Source organism: Bos taurus, chromosome 2 (genome assembly GCF_002263795.3).
Source record: "Bos taurus isolate L1 Dominette 01449 registration number 42190680 breed Hereford chromosome 2, ARS-UCD2.0, whole genome shotgun sequence".
Classification (NCBI taxonomy): domain Eukaryota; kingdom Metazoa; phylum Chordata; class Mammalia; order Artiodactyla; family Bovidae; genus Bos; species Bos taurus.
Window position 1 is genome coordinate 48,481,977 of NC_037329.1, and position 26,264 is coordinate 48,508,240.

At 38.1% G+C, this 26,264-nt stretch overlaps 1 long non-coding RNA gene across 1 annotated transcript; it reads left to right on the forward strand.

Annotated features, from left to right (window-relative positions):
* Positions 1-175: 175 nt before the first annotated feature.
* LOC132343013 (uncharacterized) lies at positions 176-25,925 on the forward strand. Its single transcript, XR_009491648.1, has 5 exons — positions 176-398; positions 2,865-2,980; positions 17,035-17,426; positions 18,199-18,341; positions 25,580-25,925. It is a non-coding gene; the product is annotated as an uncharacterized lncRNA (long non-coding RNA).
* The last annotated feature ends 339 nt before the right edge of the window (positions 25,926-26,264 follow it).

Consider the following 26,264-nt stretch of genomic DNA (forward strand, 5'->3'; position numbering starts at 1 on the left):
CAGGCAGTAAATAATGCTCTTGTCATTCAGGAAACCTGGGTTCTATCCCTGGGTCAGGAAGATTCCATGGAGAAAGGTATGGCAACCCACACCAGTGTTCTTGTCTTGAGAATCCCATGGACAGAGGATCCTGGTGGGTTGCAGTCCATGGGGTTGCAAAGAGTTGGACACGACTGAGCAACTAACATTTTCTTTTCACTTGTTTCATAGGGCCTTTCCATATGACATGTGAAGAGTCTGCCACAGAGGCCAGAGATCCTGACTCTGGTTTCGTCCATCTTTAGCATCTCTTCATTTCCTTCTTTCTTAATGTGGATTGCCAGAGAAATTAAGAATCTTTTGGAAGAGAATAGAGCAATGGTCCTCAATTCTGACAGTGTCACAATTAGTTAATAAAGGTAAGTGCCCAGGTGCCTGATGCTGAACCCACAGAGGGCAGCCTACAATGCCCCATGTTGTCCTTGTCAAATCAGAAGCCAAGGACCTTGGCTGTATTAAGCAACCACTTCAGTTCAGTTCAGTTCAGTTGCTTAGTTGTGTCCGACTCTGCGACCGCATGAATTGCAGCACGCCAGGCCTCCTGGAGTTCACTCAGACTCACATCCATCGAGTCAGTGATGCCATCCAGCCATCTCATCCTCTGTCGTCCCCTTCTCCTCTTGCCCCCAATCCCTCCCAGCATCAGAGTCTTTTCCAATGAGTCAACTCTTCGAATGAGGTGGCCAAAGTACTGGAGTTTCAGCTTTAGCATCATTCCTGCCAAAGAAATCCCAGGGCTGATCTCCTTCAGAATGGACTGGTTGGATCTCCTTGCAGTCCAAGGGACTCTCAAGAGTCTTCTCAAACACCACAGTTCAAAAGCATCATATCTTTGGCGCTCAGCCTTCTTCACAGTCCAACTCTCACATCCATACATGACCACAGGAAAAACAATAGCCTTGACTAGACGGACCTTTGTTGGCAAGGTAATGTCTCTGCTTTTGAATATGCTATCTAGGTTGGTCATAACTTTCCTTCCAAAGAGTAAGCGTCTTTTAATTTCATGGCTGCAGTCACCAACTGCAGTGATTTTGGAGCACACAAAAATAAAGTCTGACACTGTTTCCATTGTTTCCCCATCTATTTCCCATGAAGTGATGGGACCAGATGCCATGATCTTCGTTTTCTGAATGTTGAGCTTTAAGCCAACTTTTTCACTCTCCACTTTCACTTTCATCAAGAGGCTTTTGAGTTCCTCTTCACTTTCTGCCATAAGGGTGGTGTCATCTGCATATCTGAGGTTATTGATATTTCTCCCGGCACTCTTGATTCCAGCTTGTGTTTCTTCCAGTCCAGCATTTCTCATGATGTACTCTGCATAGAAGTTAAATAAGCAGGGTGACAATATACAGCCTTGACATACTCCTTTTCCTATTTGGCACCAGTCTGTTGTTCCATGTCCAGTTCTAACTGTTGCTTCCTGACCTGCATATAGGTTTCTCAAGAGGCAGGTCTGGTGGTATGGTATTCGCATCTCTTTCAGAATTTTCCACAGTTTATTGTGATCCACACAGTCAAAGGCTTTGGCATAGTCAATAAAGCAGAAATAGATGTTTTTCTGGAACTCTCTTGCTTTTTTGATGATCCAGCAGATGTTGGCAATTTGGTCTCTGGTTCCTCTGCCTTTTCTAAATCCAGCTTGAACATCTGGAATTTCACAGTTCACGTACTGCTGAAGCCTGGCTTGGAGAATTTTGAGCATTACTTTACTAGTGTGTGAGATGAGTGCAATTGTGCAGTAGTTTGAGCATTCTTTGGCATTGCCTTTCTTTGGATTGGAATGAAAACTGACCTTTCCAGTGCTGTGGCCACTGCTGAGTTTTCCAAATTTGCTGGCATAATAAGTGCAGCACTTTCACAGCATCATCTTTCAGGATTTGAAATAGCTCAACTGGAATTCCATCACCTCCACTAGCTTTGTTCGTAGTGATGCTTTCTAAGGCCCACTTCACATTCCAGGCTATCTGGCTCTAGGTGAGTGATCACACCATCGTGATTATCTGGGTTGTGAATATCTTTTTTGTACAGTTCTTCTGTGTATTCTTGCCACCTGTTCTTTATATCCTCTGCTTCTGTTAGGTCCCTACCATTTCTGTCCTTTATTGAGCCCATCTTTGCATGAAATGTTCTCTTGGTATGAGACCTGTAAACATGCCCCTGAAGTTATGAGGTTCTGCACATGCCTCTTGGGGCCAGTGCCCAGATAGGACTCAGACCTGTCTGGACATCATTCTTTACTTACAGGCACTTTCTGACTTCACACATGACCTCTGTCCCTGGCATTTGTCGTTCACTCAAATTTTCCCATTGTTCTTGTAAAATGGGAGAAATATAGGAGATGTGTTTTCCTTCCAATGTGAATGTACTTTTTAAAAGAGCCTTACAACAAAACTTGCTTCCATACCTAAAATAAATTTGTGACAAGTTATCTGGGTAAAGAGAAGATGATCTCTTGTCCGTCTATCTTCTGGAAGGTTTCCCTTTATTGGTCAGTTCTTTTCTCTGGGGCAGTCTACTGTCTCAAGCTCTCAAATGTCCCCCCTCCCCTGACTAAACTTGGCTGTAATAGCTGAGGTTACAGACCGAGGGAAGCGTGCCTCACTGGAGCTGTGTCTTTTAACAGTTTAAAGCTAGCATCTATTAAACCTCGAGCTGCCTCTTTACCATGAAGTTTATTCACAGGTAAGATTTAAGGTTAAAATGTTTTTGTCAGTACTAATTTGAAGATTGTCATTTTTTCCCATAAATTTGGTTGCATATCCTTCATTGCCCCCAAATTAAAATAGATCTGTGAGCATTTTTGAAAAAGTGCTTCTTTATTTCAGAGTATTTGTAAGTGGTACTGGAAAAGGAAAATGTTTCCTGATGAAAAAAGATCTGAGAAATTCTAGAAAAACAAGTTGGTTTCTTCTCTACAGGACTTATCAGAGCATTTAACAAGGTACTATTCACTGTGGTTGTAATATTTCCCTCAAATTATTTTCCCATAAAAGTCTTTTTATCACAGAGCATTTATGAAGACTAGGTTTTGGGGAAATTGCTTTGGTAAAATGGTGTCCTAAATTTCTTAAATAAGAACTGTAGAACAGAGAAGACAGAAGATACATATCTTGACATAAAAATTGGTATACATGATCTGACATGTTCTATGACAATAGGAAAATTTGAAATTGGATCTGCTTCAAATAATCCAGAACTTTTGATCAATGTGTACCTCAAGATGGCATATCCATGGCCAGCTTTGCCATGCAGCCATCTGAAAGACAGAGATCTTTGATATTATTCTCAGCAGTTGGAAGCATCACTGAAAAAGTGTATGCAAATATTAAAAATGGGGTGGATCCAGACCAATCCTAACACTGCTGCCTAGGGAGTTAAGAGATTTGGAGCAAAAATCATGAGACCTTTCCAAAATAGGCACGGTGTTAAATTGCACCAGAGATAAGCAGGCAAGATATAAAGTGTGGGACAGCTGTTGTGGCTGATACTGCTCAGTAGACAGGCAGAAATATTGGATCATCTCCTTCGTTAGCACCAGTGTAGTAACCATTAAGAGTGAATCACATTCATATTGTTCTTGTTTAAAGCACTTACTGATTCACTCAACAAGTATTTACTGGGTGCTTACAAAGTAGTAGCCTCTGTCCTGGTCACTTGGGTTAGAGTGGTGACAAAGTAGGTGATGTCTCTGATCCTGCATGTCCACTGTCTAGTTTAATCTTTACAATGTTCTCATTTAATAGAACACAAAACTGAGATTGTGACTGTAGCTTTTCAAGTCTGGGAAGTATCTTAGAAAAATTTTTATTCACACTCTGCATTTTACTCATGAAGAGAGAAGTTTAAAGGGTTATCCTTTTTGACAGAAAATAGTGACAGCAAGGATGAAAAACCAGGTCTTCTGCCTTCCAGCGCTGGTCTCTCCCTGGTGCTGTATGCTGCTTAGAAAACGGATATGAATTGGTATGAGGTAGGCAGTCAGTAAAGGTGTGATTCTCAGAGAGTGGCCACAGTCTCTGCCCTAACACAGCAGGAATTTGACTGTGTCAGCTCAAGGTGCTAACTGAAAATCCAAAAGAAGCAGTGGCTTGAAGACCACGCCAAATAGTATTTCTAAGGTTAAAGGGGCGAAGGGAACCCCCCTCACCATTAACTGAGAAGGATGAAGCAAATGGTCCCAGAATTCCTGCTTACATTTTACTGGATTATGAAAGCACAGTGAACGTGCTCCAATTTAAACTTGGCCAGACACTGGGGGATTAAGTTTCATGACACAAGGGGTTGGTACTGCAATCCTTGTAAGTTCCTCATGAGAAGATGAAGCTCTTATATGTCATTACATGTAGGGAAGAGATTTAAGAACCATATTCCTGTTATAAACAGTATTAGAAATCAGTATTTTATTTCCCCTTGATTGCAACACTAAATCTAGGAATGTCAAGGGAGAGAATGTACTTCATGGAATGCAGAAAACTTGATTTAAAAAGCCTTAATTGGTGAAAATGTATCAAAGCAAGGGAAGCAAATAGCACAAATTTCACATTTCAGTGTTCTTCCTTGATTTGAGTTACTTGAAAAGATATTAGATTGATTGACTGAATGGATGAATGAAAGGGGATTTGGTGAATATCAATCAACAAACATGTATTAAGCATTTACTATGTGCAAAATACAATTAGATAGTAAATAAAAAGATGAATAAATCCTGATCCCTGAGAGATGACAAATGCTATAATACAAGGATGAATATTTTCATGTTCATTAAAGAAGTATGGCATGTTTGGGAGAGCAAAATTATTTCTCACTTTGGGAAATATAATCATAAAACAATGAGCAAATCTTTGTTGTGTATGAGAATGTTGGGTCCGAAGAACCCAGTTAGACATCTGCTACCAAAATTATGGAATCACATGATTTACCTTTTGGAAACTTAATTTGGTATGGATGGTATGATTTAAAATACCATTTGCAGTATGACCTATAATAATTGCTGTTATTTTTTGAGATGATGTTATATTGGCCCAGATCCTTCTGAAGTTGGTTCTGACATTTATAAAGGAGCAGTTAGCTCTTTTGCAGACAGCAAGCTCACCATCCTTGCATACTTGTATCTAAAATAGTCCTAAAATTCTCTTTATTGCCACTACACTGTTTCCTAAAATGAAGCATGAGATCATGGTAGTATTTAGTTATTGGTTCAGTTTTCTGTCTTCTTAGATCTTTTTAAAGCTCTTATGTCCTTACAGAATGACCTCCTATTTAATGTCTGATCACATGATCAGCTATTTACAAAGTGCTGGTGTTCTAATTTGATTCCTTTTGATAACATAAGAGAACATTTAGTTGTATGGTCTTCGGTAAGGATTATTTACTCTCAGAGTCTTTTGAAACTGTGCAATGGCAGAAAACAGATGAACTAAACAGTAATATTTTATAAGAAATTAAGGTGATCCTTCTGAAAAGGAATTTCATCCAACTATTTCCCTTTATTGATTATATAGTTCTAAATAAAACAGATAAAAAACTCAGCCAGTGAATGTGCCAAGCCATGCTTTGTTAACTTGATTATTAAAATATATTGTAATCTATGTATTACATATATCACATTTTATTTGCATAGGAATATATGCATTTAATTTAAAAAATTGACTTGTACTTACACTATTTGTAGTATTATTTACTAAAATTCTTATCTTACAACCCATGGCTGAAAGTTCCTTTAAGGCAAACTTGTTAAATACCAGTCCCCAACTTTATTGAAAATCTATTTTGCATACATAATACATTCCACACTCTTGCAAGATGTAAGTCACTATCCCCTAATAACATTCTTACATAGCACATTACATTTTTTTCCTTTGCAGGAATGAAATATCTCTTTGAGTTGGCATTATCTTGTTTTGTGAAAGTTTGGTAAATTTTAACTTTGACCTTAGACAATTGGTTGTGATCTTATGGAAAGGATATAAAACATTATCCTTATGCAAGTCTCCATGAGTGGCTATTTTTGCTCTTAGTTCTCAAAAGGAACAAGTAAATACTGCAGGACAAGTTATTTTTAAAGGTTTTTAAATAGTGTTTGTTATTTCAAGGCATTAACGAGTAAAATTTCTTAGAAAATACTGGTCAGTTGTGTTTATTGCCTTATGTCAACACGCTTGTCATTTTGAGAAAGTGTCATAATCCTAGAAGAAGATGGTTTGCACTCCTTGGGTCAGATTCTAATCTAAGAAGTGTTCTGTGTATCCCTGCATATCTCTCAAAGGATCTGTGGCCCCCCAACTGTAAACATCTCGCTTCTCATAGCACAGCACATGCATACTGGAAATGCTTAGATTCTTCACAGTGCAAATGCAAATTGGGTACCAATATGGAATAATGGAAGGGTGCTTATCCACTTGTAATTGTCTCCCTTTTTATCCTTTCCATCATCTTTACATTGTTGGCATAGTTTGGGTAAGCCAGTTATATTGAAGGGTACAGACTGAGCAGAGACCTGGAATCCAGGTTTGGATTTGCCTACAAGTAGCTACTAAACTTTAACTTAAACTTGCTGAGCTTAAGTGTACTTATTTTGTGAAATGAAAGATTTGTAAACAGGCAGCTCATGGCTTAAATCTAATGTGCACAGGCATTTTGTTTGGGCTACATACTGTTTTAAAAGTCAGGAAACTTCACCTAAGATTTCTAGTATCTCTTGAGAAATAGATGTGACACCTGGAGCCTGCATTCTCAAACAACAATCTCCTGGGCCCTGTAGCTTTCTTGGTTTGCCATCCAAGCACTTGTCTGAATTTTATTCCCTTGATCTTCTAAAATGGTATGACTCTTTGGCTTTGCTTCAAGAAACATAGTGGGAAAAGTTTAATTCCTCTTAAAAGTCATTTGACAAGTTACTTTTTTTGCTGTCTTACAATGTCTTAGTTTTTCTTTGATTCCACTCCGACCTTACACACTTAAAAGGGATACAGCTCTCTACCTATGTATGGCCTGTCCTCTGCCCCCTCTTTATGGGCAAAAGTCGGGGGAGAAACCTCGGCTTTATTTTTTGTACCTGCATTTAAATTTTTTCCTTCAATGATTTTACCTCCAGATAGATAATGTAAAATAACTTATTGTCATTTCTGTGAAAATTAGAGAAACTGCGACTCTCTACTTATGAAACCCAGAAAGTATGTAGAATAGAGAATAGAATAGTGACTCTCACTTTTTGAAGCTGTGCTCCTTCACATTTTTCAGTTACCATACTGTATCTAATCAGATTCTTGCAAAGCAATGCTATGCATACAACGATTCTCCTATAACTCTCTTTGGAGACGGAGGCCAGCTGCTGTGGTGAGGGTTAGCTGCTTCTTATGGCTTGGGATCATCTTTCATTAAAAATCACAGATGGTAGTATATCCTTCTCACCATAAGAACTGATATAAGCTTTGGTCAAGAGAAGGAAGAATGCATGACCATGAAAAACTTCTTCAAATAAAATATCCCTGAATCAATTGACATGTACCTTCAGTTGAATCCTCATCCCTAATTTTTGGTGAGAATCAGTATAGTCAATAAAAATCCAGGTTAGTGAAATAATCTTGTATCTATGTAGAGGGGGTAAGTAGGGGGGGGGATGTTCAATGAAATAAATTTATTTCTGGTTGATTTAATAAGAATTGATTTTATATTGAAAAAATCCAAGTAGTAACGTTTGAGAGATGGTTTAGAGAAAGACAATGCTGCTGTTGCTGTTTGGTCACAAAGTCGTGTCCAACTCTTTGTGACCCCATGGACTGTAGCCATCAGGCTCTTCTGTCCATGGGACTTCCCAGGCAAGAATACTAGAGAGGGTTGCTGTTTCCTTCTCGAGAGGATCTTCCTGACCCAGGGATAGAACCCGCATCTTGTGCTAGGCAAGAGGATTCTACCACCGAGCCACCTAGGAGGTCCCAGAGAAAGACAGTATGCATTTACTAAAATAAAACCTTAGTTTCTAATTAGGTTTTTACAACATGACCACTCTTCAACAGCTGTAGAACAAGGCAAATGTTGCTTTCTAGTCAAATGTGATCACTGAAGAACTCCGTTACCGACAGCTAAGGACCATCTAAAGATAAAGCAAAGTTTTGCAAGGTGCTTCTCTTTCACCTGCTGATTAAACTGTGAAAAATCTGTGAGCCCAGATGCAAATTTCCCTGTTCCTGTTTTACTGGACAAGCTCCCAGGACTAGATTAGAGCTAATGCAAATTAGAGAATTTCCACCATTTGATTCAGGGAAATAGCTAGCTTGACACACAAACCTCTTGGCAGTGAGGTCCTGCACAAAAATACAGAAATATGAGCTTTGATGTAGTTAAGGAGCATAGGGGGCAATAAGGTTCTTTACTATAGAATTATTTCTCTATTTGGGAAGCAGATTAATCAGATTCTCAATTTGTGGTTTGATCCTTTCTTTTTTCCTCCTCATCTCTCGTTTGGTTCTCTTTGCTCAGTGTTGACTATCTGCTGAAAGTGAAACAGAACACCATAGGAGAGACTCTCTTTTCCAGTATGTGCTTCTGCTGTATGCATTTCCCTAAGTCTCTCATTGGGAAATTCATTCCAAAAGAAAGTTCAAAGCATAAGGGGGTGCATTTTGTGAGACATATAGGCAGCAAATAAATGGGGTAAAAAAGACTGGTAAATTGATCTCTGCTTCATATTTGACTACACCTTTAAAAAATTTCCATGGAAAGTGGGTGTAATATTTAAAATATTTTGTTATGAAAATCTAGACACAATTCCACAAAAGACAAAAATGTCTGGAGGCATTATTTTTGTGGATGTTAATCTCAAGCTCTTTCATATCCAATCATGACTGGGCTCCAGAAATCCCTTAGTAATATAAGGAATTTGGTAAATTTTTATAACAACTTGTTCTCTGGCATCTTTGGAGCCCTCATGATCTGCTGTAGGATCATCATTTGCCAAACTGTTCGGGAAGGATAATAATTAGTCCTGGGCAAACATTTAAAAAGTGAATTAGCAATTAACAAAATAGAGGTGGGGCTAGAGACTATTTTATAAGCTTCATTTATATTTAAGCTTGAAAGGAGTCCTAGGGTCAGATGGACCAACACCTTCATTTTACAGACGAGAAAACTGAAGACCAAAGAACATAAATGCCACAATTTAGGTTACATAACAGCTGTAGAACCAGAATGAATTCTTGATTCCCAGCCCAAGGCTTTGTTATTAGGGCCTGCTGCCTTAGATTTTCCTACCAGATCTGTTGGCTTGGGTAGAATTCTAATAATTCTGATAAAAGTTTGTTTTGTGAAGCCTGCATCACATTATGTCCTTTCAGCATCGTAAAAAGGAGCTTAATTTGAATGTCCTTGTAGCATACTGCACCAACAAGTGTACCAGCTTAGCCAGTACAGTACCATCACCAGGCTCCAAGAACACTGTGTAACTTTTCCCACCTGATGCTAGCCCCTATCTGTCATGTTCAGATTTAATTCTGAAAGGCTGCCCAATTTCTCCTGTATGTGACTAATCTTACAGAAAATGCTACTGTTAGTGTATGGTGATTTTCAAGAAATCTCCCCTCCCTAAACCTGCTTCAAATTAATGCACAGAAATAAACTGAGTTATTTTTTTCCAGAAAATATCAGCTTAAATAATAAGAACGTAAATGACAAACTAATTGAATATTAAGTTGAGATATCTAAGTTTACATAAAAATAGCTATTTTGCTAAATCATGGAGCCAAAGCCAAGTATGCATATGAGACTTATCCTTGGGGTTTCTTAAGCTGTCTGTTTTGAATACTAGGCATCTTGAAATCATCATTTTGGGTATCCAACTTGTCCCTCTTTTGTTTTTGTTTTCTGAAAAATTTATAAAGCCAGACTGCTCAGTGGGAATGAAATTCTTCCTCCAGAAAGAAAAGAGAAAAATCTGAACATAGAGAAGGCCCATCTTAGAATATCTGTGACTCAAAACTATCTTTGAGTATTATTTCTGGGTTTGAGTAATCTTCATGGGTTATAGGTGCCATAAAAGTCATGGCATGGAAGAAGGAAAAGATGGTGATGGAAATAAAGAAAAAGGAAGAGCAGGAGAAAAAGCAACGGAGGGAGTAAAAGGAGAGAATGGAGTGTGGTAGAATATTTCTAGAAACGGTTCCAGGTATATTTGTCCTGTGGTCTCTCACTGTTAGGTTGTTGTTGTTTTTAAAAAACAGCTTTATTGAGTTATAAGTGACCTGTCCTAAAATTCACTTATTGCAAGTATACAACTCAATAATTTTAAGTACGTTGAGTTTATCATTCCAGTGTCACTTGGCTTCCATTGTTTCTGAAAAAAAGTTAGTCATTAAATGCATTGGTGTTCTTTTATTGTCTTCTCTGTTCTTCAGCTTGGAAAATTTCTGTGGATCTATTTTTAAGTATCTCCCAGATTTCACTGCCATATTACACTTCCTGTTGAAACTATCTGGTCAGTTTTTCATGTCAGTAAATGTATTTTTCAGTTCTAGAATTTCCATTTAGGTCTTTTAATAATATAATTTGTATCTCTTATTGAGGCAGTCTTTTTGCTGAATCACTGTCATCATATTTTCCTTTAAATCTTTAAATATTATAGTTTCCTTTCATCTTTTGAACATATGTATAATAACCATTTTCAGGTCTTTGTCTGATAAATCCAACATCTGGATTATCTCAGAGACAGTTTCTATTTACTGCTTTTTCCTCTGAGTATGGGTCATAATTTCTTGATTCTTTGCATACTCATAATTATGTTGTTGAATACAGGACACTTTAGACAATCTCTTGTAGCAACTCTAGATTCTGAATTTTTTTCCTTGAAAGATTTGTTGCTTGTGTGTTTAATAACTTGTCTGGAATATATATGTGAAGTCTGTCTCCTTGCAATGCATGGCCCCTGATATCCATATTCTCTTTCTCTTTACTTTTTTTTTTTCTTTTATTTTTAAGTCTGACTTTGTAGGGATCATTTCTCTGCCTATGTAGCTTAGTGTTCAGCCAATAATTGATCAGAGGCTGTCCTCAAATACAGAATCAGTGTGGCTTCTATTCACTGCTAAAGTGTTTGTAGGTAGGCCAGAAAGTATATTCAAACTTCAGATAAGTTTCAAGTCCACATCAGCTTTTACCTTCTGCTGGGTTCTCTTGTTTTTCCTCTTCATATACCCAGACTCAGCTTCATCAGCCAGGAACATACAGGTGGCTGTGCACATGCATAACCTCTGATCAACCCAGGATAATTGAAGAGTTTATCCCATATATATGTTTCACTTCCCACAACTCTCTATTAAAACTCTGGCTAGTCCACCAGTCCAGTGCTTGCTCCAAACATGCCAGCAACCTCAGGCTAATGGAGTCCTAGTCCTTCTTTGTCACCAGATCTTCTTTTTAACTGTTCTCTTTAGTTCAGTCGCTCAGTTGTGTACGACTTTTTGTGACACCATGGACTGCAGCATGCCAGGCTTCCCTTTCTAGCACCAACTCCTGGAGCTTACTCAAACTCATGTCCATTGAGTTGGTGATGCCATTCAACCATCTCATCCTCTGTCGTCCCCTTCTCCTCCTGCCTTCAATCTTTCCCAGCTTCAATGTCTTTTCAAATGAGTCAGCTCTTCACATCAGGTGGCCAAAGTATTGGAGTTTCAGCTTCAACGTCAATCCTTCCATTGAATATTCAGGACTGATTTCCTTTAGGATGGACTGGTTGGATCTCCTTGCAGTCCAAGGAACTCTCAAGAGTCTTCTCCAACACCACAGTTCAAAAGTATCAATTCTTTGGCACTCAGCTTTCTTTATAGTCCAACTCTCACATCCATACATGACCACTGGAAAAACCGTAACCTTGACTAGATGGACCTTAATTGGCAAAGTAATGTCTCTCCTTTTTAATATGCTGTCTGGGTTTGTCATAGCTTTTCTTCCAAGGAGCAAGCATCTTCTAGTTTCATGGCTGCAGTCACCATCTGCAATGATTTTGGAGCCCCCCAAAATAAAGTCTGTCACTGTTTCTACTGTTTCCCTATCTATTTGCCATGAAGTGATGGGATGGGACCAGATGCCATGATTTTAGTTTTCCGAATGTTGAGTTTTAAGCCAACTTTTTCACTCTCCTCTTTCACTTTCATCAAGAGGCTCTTTAGTTCTTCTTCGCTTTCTGCCATGAGGGTGGTGTCATCTGCATATCTGAGGTTATTGATATTCTCCTGGCAATCTTGATTCCAGCTTGTGCTTCATCCAGCCCAGCATTTCTCATGATGTACTCTGCATGTAAGTTAAATAAAGCAGGGTAACAATATACAGCCTTGACATACTCCTTTTCTGATTTGGAACCAGTCTGTTGTTCCATGTCCAGTTCTAACTGTTACTTCTTGAACTGCATACAGGTTTCTCACGAGGCAGGTCAGGTGGTCTGGGATTCCCATCTCTTTAAGAATTTTCCACAGCTTGTTTTGATCCACACAGTCAAAGGCTTAGGCGTAGTCAAACTGACAGTACTCCAAAATAAGTGAGTCCTCTCCAGCAGCAGCAACAGCAACACTGCTTATTGTTTTCACAGCCTGTCCCACTCTGGCTGAACTACTGAGGGAGGGGTGGTTGCAACCCCAGGCAAAATGCCACAGGTTTGTGCTGTTCTTACCCCAAGTTTAGTCATTTTCATGAATAAATACATCTCAGTTTGTTATATGTTTTTGGTTAAATTCCAGAATGTTTAGATAAATGTTTTAGATTTTTAGTCCAGCTTTAAAGCTGCTTTTGGGAGACAGGATTTTTTGATTTCCTTATGCTGTCATAGTGGAAGTTGGAAGTCTCCTACACTTAGTTTTCATGACAAGATCTTCATTGAAGATGTGTCCATATCTTTTGCATGTGGATGTATTAATAAAAGGTCAGCCCCTGTTCCAAAAGTCATGCACTATATTTGCCATTACATCCCCCCAAAAGAAATACTCCATCCATCATCCATACATCAAGAAGCAAACGGGCTTAAGCTCTCTATCCGTAGTTCTTTCTCTATTTCCTTGTGAATGAATTTTCAGTGTTCTCATTTCTGATTGCTGATAACCAGGGTGCAGAGGATTATTTTTCCCCTTGGCAACAATAGCTGCCATTTAGTTTTCAGGCTTGGAGATTTGACAACGGAAGGGCATTATTTTTCTGCCTTTTTGGAAACAAATATTTAAAAAGAAGTAAGAATGTTTACTATTTAGTGAGTGTTTACTATGATGCCAAGAACTTTGTTAAGTTTTTACATTTTTATGTGTTATTATCTCCATTATGAGGCTTGGGAAAAGTAACTTACCCAAGGTCACTCAACCAGTAAGTTGTGAAGAAAGGATTCAAATCCAGGTCAGTTGGATGCCCAATTCCATGTTGTTAGTGACCATTCTAGACGCCTTTGGGATACTACTACTCCCAGGCATCAAGCAGGCAAACTTGATCCATTCTTGTTTTGAGAGACTGGTCTCAAATAAGGTGCCATTGCCAATGATCTACCATGGAGATTCTCTTCTCTCTCAACTGAAAACTTCCTTCTTCAGCCTTTCTTTACTGGCTTATTAAGTTTAGTAGTACTCTGGATAATAAAGGAAGGGATTTAGGGAAAGATGTGTTGGGTCCCCTGGGAAGACGCACCTAAAATGGAGATTAGTATACTAGAGATTTATTAGGAAATGCTCAAGGAAACAGAAGGAAGTAGAATTGGGCAGAGGAACAAAATTGAGCCATGATGAAATTTCAAGTGTCCTTAGACAGCCCTAAAGGGAGTTCAGATATGATAACTTGTTCAGAGTTGTAGAGTAGAGGCTTTTCGACCACCAAAGACCTGTCACTGGATATAGGCCACCCTGGGGTAGGGGTGTGATTTTAGGTAAGGCAGTGCTCTTTAGACTGACACCTCTTATCCAGCAGCACCTGCCACAAGCAGGGGAAAATAAGTCCTCTGGTCCTTAAGGGCGATCTGGGCATTCAGCACAACTGTTTATATACACACTTTTTCTTTCTGGAATTCTTTTCTTCCTTTAATTTGGCAAAATTGTTTGGAGAAAGTATTTTTTAAAATTGAAGTATAATTGACATATAACATTATACTGGTTTTAGATGTATAATATAATGATATATATATATATATACTATAATTCTTTATTCTTTCATTTATTTAAGCAAAATAAAATTTTTCAGTATGAATTTTTCTGCCAGGCTCTGTGTGAGAGGTTGGGGAAATGACAATGAAAAATATGTATATGTACCAAGTTACTGTTCTTGTAATGTTTATAGTCTAAGGGAGGATATTTGTATTTAATCTCCTTCCTTAAAGTCTCTTGGTTAATCAGAAACTGGTTCTAGGTCAGTAACTCAATATAGCCTAATTTAAGCCAATTTTAATCTCTCATCCAAGCCTTATGCACTTGGCTATTGTTTTCCAAATCCTTTTAAATTAGTGGATAGCTTTCTTGGGTTGAATTATACTAGACTATGTTTAGAAATTTTTACCATTTATAAATTTACAATTATCAGCTTAATGGACTGTTAGCTGAGGGAAAGAAACATCTGTATAAAAAACAAAGCATTAAAAATTAATTACAATATTTGACAGAAAGTGGAGATATCAGCAGTTGAATTTGTTGCTCAAGATTATTCTAGCTTCTTAGTGTTATCCTATTATCCTTAAAGAAGAAATAGTGTATTTTAATTGTAATTACTTTTGATAATATTTTTACCCTAGGAATAAATTATTAATTAGAGTGTGCATTATAAATTACTTTTTTATTAGGTGATTTCTGTCTGCCAATAGTTTCTAGTTTTTTTTTTTTAATTAAACTATATCTCCTGGATTTATTATTAATAGCTTTGGGCTCTATTAAGAGGGAGGCTAATCTGATTTCCACCTTATGACTCCACATACAACTAGAAAAATGATTTTGCCTAACTGAGATAACTAGTAAACTATGTGTGGCCAATATAAATGGCTCTGGGTGAGGAACCACTTCTAAATCAATGTTTCATTTTCACATTTTTTTCACAATATTTCGCTATAGATTTTAAATTAATTTGCCTCACCATTATATGCATGCCAGGATGAAAAGACCCAGGCCTTTAAGACACTGGTCCAGGCATGGAAAGAAATCAGGAAGAGGACAAGAATACTCAATATACAATCAACACCAAGTGATAAAACAAACAAATTAATGGATCACTGATAATTTTCCTGTTTTTGTATAAATGGGGTACCTTGGATAAAATTGAGTCCTAAGACTTTTTTTCCTTTGGACATTTCATAGGTATAAATGGGAAAGAAAAAACAACCAATAAAGACCTTTAACAACAAAACTATTAAAATAGCAACACTCAAAAGTGTAAATCAATTCTTTAGTTTACCTTTTGAGCAATCAATCTATTTGTTTTGAAAACATCCTTTTAAAAGAATAGGGTCTTGAGACTTCCCTGAAGGTCCAGAGGTTAAGACTCCATGTTCCCAATGCAGGGAACCCAGGCTCATCCCTGGTCAGGGAATGAGATCCTGTACATCACAACTAAAGATCCCATGTGCTGCAATGAAGACATGGTGCAGCCAAATAAATAAATTAAAACAAAACAAAACAGGGTCTTGGGGGAATATGTATCTCATATATTACATAACACCCCAGGAAGGCCTAGGACAGCAAGCACCTCATAAACAAACCCTTTAATATTTCTATACTAAATAGACAAATAAAGATCACATGTAGTCAGTTGCAGTCAATTCAGGTTGGGTTTGCAACATAATTAATCAGCTGTCAGCTTAGGAAAAAACATTGATTTTTAGAAGTCTTTGGATTCCATAATTGTGGGTAAGAGACTGTGCATCTTTATTAATATGTATATTCCTGTCCCTGGAAACCTGAAGAGTCATTTATTCCCTGGAAAATATTCAGAGACCCTCATCTTGAAAAACTGAACTAACCCTTGGAGGAAAGTTAAGGTTTTGGTGATGATGCCTGTATTCATTGTTTGGGGATGGTGGGGATACAGGTGTAGTGCCACAAAAGAGAAAGACCAAGATAAACAGAAAAAAATTAAACCTGAAACCAAGATTATTTAGGAAACAGGAAAAAACTTTAAAAGAAAAACATTCAGAGAGTCAAGAAAATATTCCATGAAATAAGAACAATCAGAAAAGTGAGCACTCTTAAAGAATAAAACTATTCTTACCTACATAAAGGAAATTTGGTGCAAAATCTGGAAAATCAAGTAGAGTAAATCTCCTGGAATATAAAACAATAATAAGAAATAGAAATTCAAAATGCAATGAGATAAGAGACCAAACCAGGAGGTCCAACATCTTATGAAAAGGACAGAAAATGAAGGGGAGGAAATACTCAAAGCAGTGAGAGAAGATAGTTTGCCAAGTTGAAATGTGGATTTTCAGCTTGACAGAGGCTACTCAGTGCATGAAAAATGTCCAAGTTCTGAGGACTGAGGAGTACAAAGAAGACGACCAGGGCCTGGCATGTGTTCTTGGATAGCACGGTGTAGGGGGTAGACAGACCTGCCACATTTGGTGGGCTGTTCTTAATCCTATTTGAAGAGTCATCTGTGATTTATTTTGTGAACAAAGAGTGTTCTCTGTATCATCTGACCAAATGGTGTGTTGGTGGTAAGGTGCAGAGAGAGAGAGAGAGCAGCAGTCTTTTTCTACCAGAAAAGACAAAATGTTAGAATCAGATTATGCCAGCATTTATTAAGGCACTTTAAAAAAGAGCTTTGAGGGCCTTTATGAATGTTATAATACAGAGAAAAAAAGCAGGTTATTACTGCATGGTCTCATTCACTTGTATAGGCATGTAAGTTTGGAAAGTAATCCTGAAGGAGATATCCCATCCCAGAGATGGTGGGATGATGGGTGTGATTCTTATTTTCTTTATAATTCCCTATATCTTGCAAAGTAAGTATGCATCTTTTTATTAAAAATAATAATTAAATTTCTTCTTTTTTTTCCAGGAAGGGAAGATTTTTATATTTAAGATGCAAATACTCCTGGGAGGAGACCTGGTGAAAACCTAGGGATAGTAGCTTATGAAGGTCGGAGATGAAGGAGGAGCCCTTCATAAGCACTGAGAAAGCCCATGGAGGGGGGAACTACCCAATGAGGAGGTTATAAAACCCCAAAGGTCAAGCTAAAGATAGGCTTCATTTACTTCCTGCTTCCCTCAAAACTCTTAGCAAATGTCCTAAGATACAGAATTTTTTTATGTTGACATCACACTGCCTGAGGACTGATGTTCTCCAAGATTCTCTACCAAGGGGCAGAGGAGAGCAGAACTAGAATCCAGAAAGACTCTGGCCAGGGCTCAGCTGAGAGTGAAGGGAAGGAGCTGAGGGCTTACAGTGAGGTGAGTGGGGCTGGGCTCACATAGTCATTCTGCGAGTGCAGAGATCTTTCTGGATTATTTAAAAATAGATACAAATTGCTTTACTGACTGTGCTAGTATCCTTGAAGAAGGTTTCTGTGACTACTGTCCCTACTGCCATCATGAAGATACATTTATTCTCAATTGATCTGTGTGGAGTGCTATTTTGGGCACTTTAAAAAAGCAGGTTAATAGAAATAATTTGTATTTTTTCTAAGAGCTTGCATATTATGAGTGAGAACAATTTAAAAGCTTACTTTATGCAAACAGAAATTATAAAAGGTAGCTCCTCACAATGATGCCCTGGAAGGCCATATGATGATCCAATTGGCTAAAAAACACCCTTTAGTGAAGTTCAGGACTAATTTGGGCCTGAGAAAGGGAAAAAGCCTTGACTTTCAGGATAGCCTAGACTTTAATAATATTCAGTACTAAATGCATCTGGATTAATTTGATAATCTATCTCAAATAGTAATGATGGAGAATTGCTACAGAATTTTCTGCCCAGGTTAAGATTAAAAACAAATGATTCAAACTCTAAAAGTTACTTTACCCTGCAAAAATACTATTGTAGAATTTTATTTTTTTCAACACAAAAAGTAACAAAATCAGGGGAAGGCAGAAAAGGAACAGAAAAGTCAGTTTAAGAGATAATGTATTGCATTTAAAGAACCTGAATGCTATTACTTTTCATCACTTAACTTTTCAAAGAACACTTTCAGCTTCCTTATTTGCATGTTTCATTGTTTTCCAGCCTTTGCACTGTATGCTTAAAATGCAAATGGAATAATATAAGAATAATGAGAAGTAATACTTGAAAATGTTCTGAGAAAATGTTGAAAAAAGGATCTGGTTTCCATCTGATTGAAAGGAGATAAGACTTGGGAGAACATGCAGGTTAGATATAATTTTATCTTAAGCTCTAACTAGAAGCACCATTGCTATCCTTCTTTCTCCTTTGCGCTGTGGAAAATTAGTGATTATTTCTCTATTTTGACTCCCTTACTCTTTAATCATTTCTCCTTCACATTAGGTGCTTATCAATCCGTTAATCGCAGTCCAATTAACGTTTATTTGAGCTAGTCATTGTCACATTTGGAATACAGAAAGCAGGATTTAGGGAAGCACACATCAGTCTCCTGCTCCAAAGCCTTAATATTTGGCTCTCCACTGAATGGGCTTAAAAATCAGACATCTTAGGTTCCAATCCCAGCTCTGCCATTTCTAAAACATGTTACTTACCTTCTTTGAGCCTCTGTCTCCTCATCTGTAAAATGGAATAATGACATCTGTGATTGAAACAATACAAAAAAAAAAAAGTGCACATAGAAATACCTAGGCTGCTCTCTCTGTCCTCTGGCTTATGATCTAATAAAGGTGTAAGGTGACCATCCGTCACAGTTTGCCTGATACTGATGGGTTTCCTGGGACACAGTTCTTTCAGTTTTAAAATGGTGATGGTGCTGGGCAAATCCAGATAAACTGGTTATCCTAGAGACATAAGCACATTTTTCCATTAGTCAAAATCCCAAATGGAATGAACCAAATATGCTAGAAGAACAAAGTTATTTAGAGGTACAGGGCAAGGCATGGCAAGTTCCTTCACAAAAAAGAAGAAAAGAGGATTTCATCTAGCAGGAACTGAAGAAACAAAGGCATAACAGCCTGCTTGTGGAAGCCTTAGGCAGTTTAGTGTGGGAGGCCTTAAAGGCATATGAGAGGATAGAATGAGGTAAAGGTTCAAGCAAGTGTTGTGTGGCCAGACCTTGTGTGTTATGCTCAGGACCGTGGATCCATTCACAGGTGATGGAGAGGTGGCTATCAAGGGAGATGACCATAGTTTAAATCTGTTTGACTCCACTTTTCTAACAATGAGCTCATCTAGCCACTTCATAGAGATTAAAAGTGAACACATTATTTTTAAGCTCTTATTCTGTTAGTGAGTAATCATATAATATTCCTTTTGTGTCAAAATATTTAAGATGGTTCTCCTTTTGTGACAGCGGATGAAAGGTGCAAAGTCATTTTTGCTACCTTCCAGATCAAACTTGGGGGCATCTTTGACTCTCCTCTTTTCATTATCTTCCTTATCCAATCAATGACACAATATATTGGCTATTGTCTTCACAGCCACATTTTCTTTCTCTCCATTTCCTGGCTCAGGTTTCTAGTCATGTTTCTCTAGATTCAAGAAATAATTGTATATGGTCCATTCTTACAGAATCTCTCCAGATGTAAATATTCATTCTGAATATTGTATCCAATTAATCTTGTTAAACAGCATTTTTGTCATGTCATTTTCCTATTCAAGAATCTATCAGGATTCCTATTAACACTTGGATCTAGGCCACTCTTGTCAACTTACCTTTAAAATTTTTCCATCAATGGGCCCTTCCCTATAACTGATTTCTCATAAATCATTTGTACTATTCAGATCTACCTTATTTGTCTTTTTGCTTTGTTTAAAAAATTTTTAATTGTGGTAAAATACACAACAAAATTTACCACCTTAAGCATTTCTAAGTGTTCAATTCAGTAATGTTAAATATAGTCACATTGTGCAACCACATATCTCCAGAAACTTTTCAACTCTTTTTGCCTTTAACACTAGGCCTTACTCTTACAAATCCAGCACTTCCAACTGTTTCAAGCCACTCACCACACAATTTCTCTTCCTTTTCTCTTCCTATTTAAATCTAACCAAACTCCAAGAAGAGAAATCCTATGTAAAGTATAAAGTCTATGAAAGAGTAGATGCTCAATAAATGGTTCAAATGCTATTACTGTAGTATTTTGTATTGTCCTCCATATATAGCTTGAATGTGGAGAATACTTTGTCATTCACAGTTCTCAGGCATACAGGTCCCCTCATCTGATCCTTACCACAGCCTTGTAAGCAGATGAAGTAGATGCTTTTATGTAGCTTTTAGATGAAAACCTGAGAAAGACTGAGGTACTTGCCCAAGATGATGCAGTTAGTAAGTGACAGAGCTGGTAGCAGAATCCAAGTAGTCTGGCTCCTAACTGAGCTCTTTCCACTATTTCTAGCTGCCTTGTTTCTCTGAAGGATATCTTGTGTCTCTAATAAGAAAGCTCTCTAAGAGAAGGAGCTATTAGAATTCTTTTCAGCTTCCCTTGCATGAAGCTGAATCTTGGGCACAAAGATGCTATTTCTTAGGTATTTGTGATTATATTTATAAGTCCCTATACTATTGTCTATGGTTTAAGTATTTTATATCATTTTTTTATATATTAAATGCACTTTTTTACAAAACTCAGTGGAGAAGACTTCGAGTTCTCACTTAACTCACCCCAGTACATGGGAAAACTTGCCCCCACCCCACCCCCACACTTAGGAGAAGTCATGTGACAAGCTCTGGCCAACAGGTCGTCAGTGGTGCCAGTCTCTCCTGCCACAGCTGTCATGGAGGGGGACATGTGTTGAGATGGTGGATCCTTAGGACTTAGTATCAGGGATTGCTACCCTGCTTCTTGGGGAACAGGTACTCTGATGAGTGACCCAGGTCTGCTCTGGACTATGTATGAGGTAATCAACTTGTGTCATGTTAAAGCTAAAAGTTTTAGTTTAGATCTTTTTTAACCACAGCATAATTTAGTCCATCATGACAATGCAAAATGCAAATGTTCAATGACAAGCATGTTAGCATCTTAAACTCTCAGAATTGCCCTAAGAATATAAGGAATTGTTCTTAATTTACAGTTGGAACAAACAAGGGCCCAGAGAGGTTTAAAGAATGACCTTGAGCCATTCATCAAATCAGTCCCTTAACACAAGCTGCTGATCGTTTCCCATATACTTAAGGACTAGCATAAGAAATGTAAATCAGGTGCAGAAAAACGCGGACTAATACTTCAGCCTCTCTGCTTCTCCATTAATGTCCTCCAGTTTTATTACTTCACCCTAACTCACAGCCATCTTGCCTTTTTTTTTTTTTTTTTTCGTTTTCTCCTTAACTGTCACTGAAGCCTTTACCGGGGCAAGTTACATTATTATCAGCTTGTTGTCAGAGTAATAACACCAGCCTGCACAAAGATCCAGTTGAAGGACTGGAATGGGTACAAAAGATAGTTCTGCTGGCAATGTGTGGACTTCTCAATCATGCATGCCCTATGCAAGGAAGAGATGCGGATTAAACTTGCTGTCTTTCTAATGAGGAGCATGCCTCAGTGAGAGAGGACAGAGATTGCATAATCTCATAGTGAGTTTCAGTCCAGAACAGTAATTATGGCTTTTCTGTTGCTTCTATTAAATCCTTTCCTAATCAAATCAATTTTTATTAGTAACTCCAAATAAAGTCCAGTGACCTGAGTTTGAACATTCTTTGGCATTGCCTTTCTTTGGGATTGGAATGAAAACTGACCTTTTTCAGTCCTGTGGCCACTGCTGAGTTTTTCAAGTTTGCTGGCATAACAAGTTCAGCACTTTCACAGCATCATCTTTCAGGATTTGAAATAGCTCCACTGGAATTCCATTACCTCCACTTGCTTTGTTCGTAGTGATGCTTCCTGAGGCCCACTTGACTTCACATTCCAGGATGTCTGGCTCTAGGTGAGTGCTCACACCATTGTGATTATTGGGGTTGTGAAGATCTTTTTTGTATAGTTCTTCTGTGTATTCCTGGCACCTCTCCTTAATATCTTCTGCTTCTGTTAGGTCCGTACCATTTCTCTCCCTTATTGAGCACATCTTTGCATGAAATATTCCCTTGGTATCTCTAATTTTCCTGAAGAGATCTCTAGTCTTCCATTCTATTGTTTTCCTCTATTTCTTTGCACTGATCACTGAGAAAGGCTTTCTTATCTCTCCTTGCTATTCTTTGGAACTCTCCATTCAAATGGATATATCTTTCCTTTTCTCTTTTGTTTTTTGCTTCTCTTATTTTCACAGCTATTTGTAAGGCCTCCTCAGACAGCCATTTTTCTTTTTTGCATTTCTTTTTCTTGTGGATGGTCTTGCTCCCTGTCTCCTGTATAATGTCATGAACCTCATTCCATAGTTCATCAGGCATTGTATCTATCAGATTTAGTCCCTTAAATCTATTTCTCACTTCTACTGTATAATCATAAGGGATTTTATTTAGGTCATACCTGAATGGTCTGGTGGTTTTCCCTACTTTCTTCAATTTAAGTCTGAATTTGGCAATAAGGAGTTCATTATCTGAGCCACAGTCAACTCCTGGTCTTGTTTTTGCTAACTGTATAGAGCTTCTCCATCTTTGGCTACAAAGAATATAATCAATCTGATTTTGGTGTTGACCATCTGGTGATGTCCATGTGTAGAGTCTTCTCTTGTGTTGTTGGAAGAGGGTATTTGCTATGACTAGTGCATTCTCTTGGCAGAACTCTATTAGCCTTTGCTCTGCTTCATTCTGTATTCCAAGGCCAGATTTGCCTGCTACTCCAGGTGTTTCTTGACTTCCTACTTTTGCATTCCAGTCCCCTATAATGAAAAGGATATGTTTTTTGGGTGTTAATTCTAGAAGGTCTTGTAGGTCTTCATAGAACCATTCAATTTCAGCTTCTTCAGCATTCCTGGTCGGGGCATAGACTTGGATTACTGTGATATTGAATGGTTTGCTTTGGAAACAAGCAGAGATCATTCTGTCATTTTTGAGATTGCATCCAAGTACTGCATTTCGGACTCTTTTGTTGACTATAATGGCTACTCCATTTCTTCTAAGGGATTCTTGCCTGCAGTAGTACAGTAGTAGTTATAATGGTCATCTGAATTAAATTCACCCATTCCAATCCATTTTAGTTCACTGATTCCTAAAATGTCGACGTTCACTCTTGCTAACTCCTGTTTGACCACTTCCAATTTGCCTTGATTCATGGACCTAACATTCCAGGTTCCTATGCAATATTGCTCTTTACAGCATCGGATCTTGCTTTCATCACCAGTCACATCCACAACTGGGTGTTGTTTTTGCTTTGGCTCCATCCCTTCATTCTTTCTGGAGTTATTTCTCCACTGATCTCCAGTAGCATATTGGGCCCCTACTGACCTGGGGAGTTCATTTTACAGTGTCCTATCTTTTTGCCTTTTCATACTGTTCATGGGGTTCTCAAGGCAGGAATACTGAAGTGGTTTGCTATTCCCTTCTCCAGTGGACCACATTTTGTTAGAACTCTCCACCATGACCCATCTGTCTTGGGAGGCCCTCCACCTGACCTTCCTCTTGAGAAACCTATGCAGGTCAGGAAGCAACAGTTAGAACTGGACATGGAACAACAGACTGGTTCCAAATCAGGAAAGGAGTATGTCAAGGTTGTGTATTGTCACCCTGCTTATTTAACTTCTATGCAGAGTACATCATGAGAGATACTGGGATGGATGAAGCACAATCTGGAATCAAGATTTCTGGGAGAAATATCAATAACCTCAGATACGCAGATGACACCAGCCTTATGGAAGAAAGTGGAGAAGAACTAAAAAGCCTCTTGATGAAAGTGAAAGAGGAGAGTGAAAAAGTTGGCTTAAAGCTCAACATTCAGAAAACTAAGATCATGGCATCTGGTCCCGTTACTTCATGACAACTAGATGGAGAAATAGTAGAAACAATGAGAGACTTTATTTTGGGGGGCTCCAAAATCACTGCAGATGGTAATTGCAGCCATGAAATAAAAAGATGCTTACTCCTTGGAAGGAAAGTTATGACCAACCTAGACAGCATATTAAAAAGCAGAGGCATTACTTTGCCAACAAAGGTCTGTCTAGTCAAAGCTATGGTTTTTCCAGTGGTCATATACGGATGTGAGAGTTAGCCTATAAAGAAAGCTAAGCGCCGAAGAATTGATGCTTTTGAACTGTGGTGTTGGAGAAGACTCTTGAGAGTCCCTTGGACTACAAGGAGATCCAACCAGTCCATCCTAAAAGAAATCAGTCAAATACTTTGGCCACCTGATGAGAAGATGGAGATCCAACCAGTCCATCCTAAAGGAAATCAGCCAAATACTTTGGCCACCTAATAAGAAGAGCTGACTCGTTTGAAAAGACTTGATGCTGGGAAAGATTGAGGGCAGGAGGAGAAGAGGACGACAGAGGATGAAATGGTTGGATGGCATCACTGAATCAATGGACATGAGTTTGAGTAAACTCTGAGAGTTGGTGATGGACAGAGAGGCCTGGTGTGCTGTAGTCCATGGGGTCACAAAGAGTCGGACACGACTGAGTGATTGAACTGAACTGAACCTGAGTTCAGGGTTTCCTTTTTATCTTCTTCCCAATTTTGGTTGAAATTTAGACTTCCATGTAACCATATCTCCATAAATTTTAAAATACATATATAATATTTATTTTATTTATATATAAAGTGCATAAAGTTTTCCATATATTTGTAAATATATATAAATATATATATTATATATGTAAATATATATACATACAATATATATGTAAAAATACATATAATAAGTGTGTAAAACTTTATGCCCTCACAGTACACATTGTGATTTTTAAAAATTTCTTTCTTTCTTCTTTATTTTTTTGAGTTGAGGCTGGTTTTTTGAGAAGCCAAGTCATGGTTATTGAAACATTGAGATTTGGAGCTAGACTAGTTTCTCTATATAAACTAGCATGGCTTACTGGGAAGTTACTGATGTTTCTTCGCAGCATTATAAAGTTGAACAGATTATTTAATTCATATTTAACTTCACAATTTATAACTATTAGGAAAAAGCTTAGAGGGAGACAGAAAAGATGTTCCTTGAGGGAATTTTAATTGCTGAAATAAAAGATACCAATAGATTCACAAAAAGTTTCATAAAACAAATGGAAAAAAATGTTATACTGAAGATACAGATAATTTGGGAAGCTGCAGCCATCTGGTTATGGTCAAAATAGCTGCTTCTGATGTCCTTAGATGGTACAAATTACTGGCAGACCTCAAAAACCAAAACAGGAATCCATTTTGAGATCAAATTCCTTTTGCCTTTAAGACATGTTTACAGAGAAATCAAGATTAGAGGAACAGAGGAAGAACTCAGTGTGGAGAGGACATAACACCAAAGAGTTACTTAATTTGGCCAGTGATGAACATAAGCTGAATTTGGGTGAGAAGGCAGGTGGATGTCCAGCTTCAGGTCATTCATTTGACTTTTTCATTTTACTGTAGCAATAAGCACCCTCAACTTCTCACCTCTGAGCTGGTCGGTGATCTCATAACAGATGTTTTATCAGTGGCAACCAAGAGGCTCCTTCAAGTCAAAGAGTGGACACCAACCACGGAGGACACCAACAGGTTACTAGTAGACACAAAGTACTCACTCCTTTGGGGGCTCCACAAATAACGTGGGGGTAGCACTTTGCAGGGGCTGGGCAAGGAGGCTAAGAATTTCATCTGTCGAGAGTACTATTATGATTTGAGCATTAAAAGTTAATATACTCTGAATTTATAATTCACAGGTCAGTGAAACCATAACATACTGGTCACATTACTGAGCTGCTTCAAGAAGCCTATGAAGGGGTGTCCCTGACCCATCCTCCCCTTCAGTCACTGCATAACTAACTACTTAACACCCTCAGCTCTGTTTCCAGCCCTTTATTGCCTGTTTGTCTGAGCGTGGCGCTTTCTTTCTCTTGTTTTCAAGCTTAGTGCTTCTTTCTTGCCCCTCGTATTCTGTTTTCCTCCTAATCTCCCTCATCAATTTCTAGAACTGGCTTCTGCCCTGAACCCTATTCTGATTTCCTGTTCCAGCAATCTGTGAAGTCAGAAATTAGGGAATTAAATAACTTGCTCACAATACTTGTTCTTCAACAGTGCGGAGGGGAGGGTGGAGAAGGAGGCGGTGGTGTTCGTG